The following is a 6,705-nucleotide window of genomic DNA, read 5'->3' on the forward strand; positions in this document are numbered from 1 at the left end:
AATCCAAAGACTTTGGAGGCCAAGGTGGGCGGATCACCTGAGGTTGGGAGTTCAAGACCAGCCTGACCAACATGGTGAAACCCTGAGAGTAAAAAAAAAAAAAAAAAAGAAAGAAAGAAAAAGTAAATGTAACACCTAAACTAAATTCAGGATTCATCCCAACCTTCTAGAGCCAGCTTCTCTGGGGTCAGGGAGGAGACAGTTGTCACATCACCATGCAGGTTACATTCATCTGCTACTGGAATGACTAGAGCCCCCAGGCAGTGGCCTGACTGCAGACGAGCAGAGGACTGGCTCCTGGGAGCAGACAGGCTCTCTTGCTTCTCTTCATTGGTCATGGCTTGGCATGTTTCTCCCTTCAAGTCTGGAGTAAACAAAGCACTTGCAAAAACCCATCACTGCCTTTCAACTCTCTTGGATAAGGGGAGCGTTTCTACAGCTTGGACTGAGAACCTGTGCCCTAGAAGTGCAATTCTGACTAGAATATATGAAGGGAGTGGATACAGGAGACAAAATGGCTAAAATGAAAATGGGAGCCACCAGTCCCCATCTGCAGCTACAACTCAAGATGTCTACAGATGTGGTCAGTGTGACATGTGCAGGAGGGAGGGGTAGAGGGATGCAACAGGCAGGGAGGGGGCTCCTGGGTACAGCAGCCTCCCCGCCAGCCTTCACTTCTTGGCCTTCCCCTGGGCAGCCACAGCTTCCATGGCTTTATGCATGGTCTCTTCATCCCCCAGGAACTGCATGGGCTTGATGGGTTTCAAATTCTTGTCCAATTCATAGACAGACAATGGGAATACCAGTTGGCAAGTTCAGCTCCATGATAGCCTCTTCAGAGAGACCATCCAGATGCTTGACAACGCCCCGGAGGCTGTTGCCATGGGCTGCAGTCAGTACCCATTTCCCCTCCTTGATCTGGGGAACTATTTCTTCATTCCAGAAGGGCAGAGCTCTAGCAATCATGTCCTTCAGACTCACAGAAGGGTAACTGATCTTCTGTGAGGTCTGCATACCTGCGATCCTTACTGATATTGCTGTAGAAAGGATGGTCGGGCTCCATAGGAGGTGGTGGGACATCATAGGAGCGCCTCCATCTCTTCACCTGGGCCTCACCATGCTTTGCAGCAGTTTCTGCTTTATTGAGACCAGTTAGACCCCCATAGTGCCGGTCATTGAGGCGCCAAGTCCTCACTACTGGCAGCCACATCTGATCAATGGCATCTAGCACTGTCCAGAGGGTCTGGATCGCTCTCTTCCTCACTGAGGTGAAGCAGATGTCAAACTCATAGCCAGCATCTCGCAGCGCCTGCCCGCCAGCTTCACCTCCTCGTGGCCCGCCGGGCTCAGGTCGGCGTCGTACCAGCCACTGAAGCAGTTCTCCAAGTTCCACGTGCTCTAGCCATGCCGGATCAGCACCAGTTTGTAGGCGGCCATGGCTGCGGGATGGGGATGAGGCACCGACTGGGGTTCGCAGATTCCGGAGTGGCAGCCGGCCCCCTCGGCAGCGCCTGCGCGCTCGCACCACACGGCCCGGCTCCCATCCAGGTTCTTGCCCAAATCTTTCCGCTCGCTCGGGACCGGAATGTTTTTTGCCATTTGTTTGTGTCCTCTCTTATTTCCTTGAGCAGTAGTTTGTAGCTCTTCTTGAAGAGATCCTTCACATCCCCTTGTAGGTTGTATTCTTAGGTATTTTATTCTCTTTGTAGCAATTGTGAATGGGAGTTTGCTCATGATTTGGCTGTTTGTCTGTTATTGATGTATAGGAATGCTTGTGATTTTTGCACATTGATTTTGTATTCTGAGACTTTGCTGAAGATGCTCATCAGCTTAAGGGGTTTTGGGGCTGAGAAGATGGGGTTTTCTAAATATACAGTCATGTCATCTGCAAACATAGATAATTTGACTTCCTCTCTTCCCTTTTCAATACCGTTTATTTCTTTCTCTTGCCTGATTGCCCTGGCCAGAACTTCCAATACTATGTTGAATAGGAGTGGTGAGAGAGGGCATCCTTGTCTTGTGCTAGTTTTCAAAGGGAATGCTTCCAGCTTTTGCCCATTCAGTATGATATTGGCTGTGGATTTGTCATAAATAGCTGTTATTAAAATCAGAGGTTTTAATCAAAACACAAAAATAGAGGCTGGGTATGGTGGCTCATGCCTGTAATCCCAGCACTTCGGGAGGCTGAGACAAGCAGATCTTTTGAGGTCAGAAGTTCGAGACCAGCCTGCTCAACATGGTGAAACTCTGTCTCTACTAAAAATACAAAAAAAATAGCTGGGCATAGTGGCTGGGCACGGTGGCTCATGCCTGTAATCCCAGCACTTTAGGAGGCTGAGGCAGGTAGATCATGAGGTCAAGAGATCGAGACCATCCTGGCCAACATGGTGAAACCCTGTCTCTACTAAAAAATACAAAAAAATTAGCCAGGTGTGGTGGCACGTGCCTGTGGTCCCAGCTACTCAGGAGGCTGAGGCAGGAGAATCGCTTGAACCCAGGAGGCGGAGGTTGCAGTGAGCCAAGATCGCACCATTGCACTCCAGACTGGCAACAGAGCAAGATTCTGTCTCAAAAAAAGGCCAGGCTGCCAGTGGCTCACGTCTGTAATCCTACCACTTTGGGAGGTCAAGGCAGGTGGATCACCTGAGGTCAGGAGTTCGAGACCACCCTGGCCAACGTGGTGAAACTTCATCTCTACTAAAAATACAAAAATTAGCCAGGCATGGTGGCGGGTGTCTGTAATCCCAGCTACTCGGGAGGCTGAGGTAGGAGAATCACTTGAACCTGGGAGGTGGATTTTGCAGTGAGCCAAGATCGCACCATTGAACTCCAGCCTGGGCAATGAGCGAAACTCTGTCTCAAGAAAGAATAAAAATAAAAATAAATAGGGCATTCAAAAATCCATCAATGTAATCATAACAGAATAACAAAATTCATATGATTATATCATTATATCATAATCAATTTGCATATGATTATGCAAAAAAAGGCATTTGACATATCTAACATGGATTCATGATTAAAAACTCTCAGTAAGTTAGTAATGAAAGAGAATTACCTCAATAAACAGCATGTGCATAACAACCTCTACAGATAACATGAAACTTAATGGTGAGGGCTGGGCTCGGTGGCACCTTGGGAGGTGGAGGCGGGCGGATCACAAGGTCAAGAGATCAAGACCATCCTGGCCCAAATGGTGAAACTCCTTCTCTACTAAAAATACAAAAATTACCTGGGCACAGTAGAGGTTCCTGTAATTCCAGTTACTCAGGAGGCTGAGGCAGGAGAATCGCTTGAACTGGGAGGTGGAGGTTGCAGTGAGCCAGGATTGTGACACTGCACTCCAGCCTGGGCGACGGAGCCAGACTCGTCTCAAAAAAAAAAAAAAAAAACGAAAGAAAGGGTGAAAGACTGAATGGCTTCCCCATCAGATCTGGAACAAGGCAAGGATGATGACATTCACTGCTGTTACTCAACATAGTACTAGCAGTTCTAGTCACTGTGATAAGGCAAGAAAAAGAAATAAAATAGAAAAAGAATAAAGAAAACTGTTCCTAGTTGCAGATAACATGACTATGTAGAACATCCCAAGAAATCTATGAACTCCTAGAACTAGTAGAACTCCTAGAAGTAGTCAGTGAGTTCAGCAAGATTGCAAGACACAAAACCAACACACAAAAATCAATCATATTTCTTTATACTACAATAAATATGAAAAATAGTTAAAAACATGACACTGTTAGTCACTCCAAAGAAAATGAAATCCATATGTATATGTATGCTGAAAATTATAGACTGCTGACAAAAGAATTCAAACAGGACTTAAATAAATGGAGAGACATACAGTGTTTGTGGATTGGATGATTCAACATAGTAGAGATGTCAGTTCTCGGCAAATTAATCTATAGGTTTAATGCAGTTCCTTTCAAAATTCCAGCAAGGTTTTTTTTTTAATAGACAAAGATATGTTTATGCTAAAATTTATATGGAAAGCATAGGCTCTAGAGTAGCTAAAACAATTTTGGCAAAGAAGGAAAAAAAAATAGGAGGAATCACTTTACAATTAGCTTACTATATTGCTAATGTAATCAAGACACTGTGATTGTGGTAGTAGGAGGATGGAGGTAGAGATAGACACATAGATCAGTGGAACAAAAGAGAGAACCCAGAAATAGACCCACACTAATATGATCAACTAATTTTTTACAAAACTACAAAAGTAATTCCGTGGAGAAAGTATAGTCTTTTCAACAAATGATACTGGAGCAATTGGACATCTATAAACAAAAAATTGAACCTCAACCTAAACTTCACTGTCTCAAAACAAATTATGGACTTAAATGTAAAACATAAAACTATAGAACTTTTAAGCACAAACTAGAACAACTCCAGTATATAAGGCTAGCAAAGAATTCTTAGACTTAAAACCAAAACCGTAATCCATAAAAGGAAAAATGATAAATTAGACCATGTGAAAATTAAAAACTTTTACTCTGCAAAAAAAACCACATGATGCCGGGCGCGGTGGCCCAAGCCTGTAATCCCAGCACTTTGGGAGGCTGAGGCGGGTGGATCACGAGGTCAAGAGATCGAGACCATCCTGGTCAACATGGTGAAACCCCGTCTCTACTAAAAATACAAAAAAAAATTAGCTGGGCATGGTGGCGCGTGCCTGTAATCCCAGCTACTCAGGAGGCTGAGGCAGGAGAATTGCCTGAACCCAGGAGGCGGAGGTTGCGGTGAGCCGAGATCGCGCCATTGCACTCCAGCCTGGGTAACAAGAGCGAAACTCCGTCCCAAAAAAAAAAAAAAACTACATGAAAAAAAAAAGACAAGCTATGGAACAACAGAAAAGATTTGTAAGTCAGTATCCAATAAAGGGCTAATACCTAGAATATACAGAGAACTCTGAAAATTCAATAGTTTATTTATTTATTTATTTATTTATTTTTTTTTTTTTTTTTTCTTGAGACGGAGTTTCACTCATGTTACCCAGGCTGGAGTGCAGTGGCACGATCTCGGCTCACCGCAATCTCCGCCTCCTGGCTTCAGGCAATTCTCCTGCCTCAGCCTCCTGAGTAGCTGGGATTACAGGCACGCACCACCATGCCCAGCTAATTTTTTGTATTTTTAGTAGAGACAGGGTTTCACCATGTTGACCAGGATGGTCTCGATCTCTTGACCTCGTGATCCACCCGCCTCGGCCTCCCAAAGTGCTGGGATTACAGACTTGAGCCACCGCGCCCGGCCAATTCAATAGTTTAAAAAAAAAAAATCAGAAAATGGGTACCCATAGCCAAGCCTGTTTTTTTTTAGGGGATAATTTTTTTTAAAAAGAAAATGGTCTCAGGACCCTTATAGCAAAAAAAATAATTAATTAATTAATTTTAAAAAAGGAAACGGGGCAAAAGACATGAACAGATGTTTCACTGGAGAGGAAATGCAGATGACAGATAAGCCAATGAAAGATACGCAGTGTTAGTTAGCAACCAGAGAAATGCAAATTAAAACTACGATGAAATATCACTGTACAATCATCAGTAGTGCTAAAACCTACAAAGTCATGCATTGTTGCTGGCAGTGTAAAATGGTACAGCCACTTCAGGAAACTGTTTGGCTTTTTTTTTTTTTTTTTTTTCAAACAGTATTTTCATCACAGAGAATAGTTTGCTGCCTAGAAATTTAGCCCTTTTCACACAGGCGAATAGTTATTGTGACATTCTCACCTAATTTATTTATTCATTTATTTATATTTATTATTTTTTTTTGAGATGGAGTTTCGCTCTTGTTGCCCAGGCTGGAGTGCAATGGCGTGATTTTGGTTCACCACAACCTCCAACTTCTGGGTTCAAGGGATTCTCCTGCCTCAGCCTCCCTAGTAAAGACAAGGTTTCTCCATGGTTGTCAGGCTGGTCCGGAACTCCTGACCTCAGGTGATCTGCCTGCCTCAGCCTCCCAAAGTGCTGGGATTACAAGAGTGAGCCACCTCACCTGGCTGGCATTTTCTTATAAAACTAAACCTGCAGTTACTATGTGAGCCAGCAATTGCGCTCTTGGGCATTTATTTCAGAAAAATGAAAATCTATGTCCATACAAAAACCTGTGTACAAACGTTCATAGCAACTTCAGTCATAGTAGCCAAAAACTAGGGTTATAGCTCAAAGGTAGATGATTTGACTGCATAATAGCCAAAAACCAGAAACCGTTCAGATATTTTTCAATAGGTGAATGGTTAAACAAATCTCTTGTACATCCATACATGGAACACTATTTAGCAATTAAGAACAAACTGCTGGTAAATGTATCAATTCAGATAAATCTCCAAGGAATTATGCTGCATGACAAAAGCCAATCCCATTGGCCTGTGAGCCAGATTATGCCATTGCACTCCAGCTTGGGTGATGGAGGTGAAACCCTCAAAAAAGAAAAATACAAATAAGAACTATTTTAGGGATATATAGAAAAAAATGTCAACATAAGGCAGAAAAATAGAAGTCTTAGTAAAATATGTAACCTTCTGATCACAATAAGTGCTTTGGGTCTTCTAGCTAAGATAAGTAAAAGTTTTTCATCTTTAAGATGCATTAAGAGCCGGGCGCGGTGGCTCAAGCCTGTAATCCCAGCACTTTGGGAGGCCGAGGCGGGTGGATCACAAGGTCAAGAGATCGAGACCATCCTGGTCAACATGGTGAAACCCCGTCTCTA

General features: G+C 43.5%; 1 protein-coding gene and 1 pseudogene across 4 annotated transcripts in view; one reads left to right on the forward strand and one right to left on the reverse strand.

Annotated features, from left to right (window-relative positions):
• The window catches only part of CKAP5 (cytoskeleton associated protein 5), a 112,746-nt gene that overhangs the window by 78,268 nt on the left and 27,773 nt on the right, over positions 1-6,705 (forward strand). The window lies entirely within an intron of this gene.
• On the reverse strand, positions 489-1,437 carry LOC108304859 (annotated as a pseudogene). The gene has a single exon (XR_001825438.2). The product of XR_001825438.2 is annotated as a phosphoglycerate mutase 1-like (transcript).

This window comes from Cebus imitator, unplaced genomic scaffold (genome assembly GCF_001604975.1).
Source record: "Cebus imitator isolate Cc_AM_T3 unplaced genomic scaffold, Cebus_imitator-1.0 Scaffold58, whole genome shotgun sequence".
In the NCBI taxonomy this organism is placed as follows: Eukaryota; Metazoa; Chordata; class Mammalia; order Primates; family Cebidae; genus Cebus; species Cebus imitator.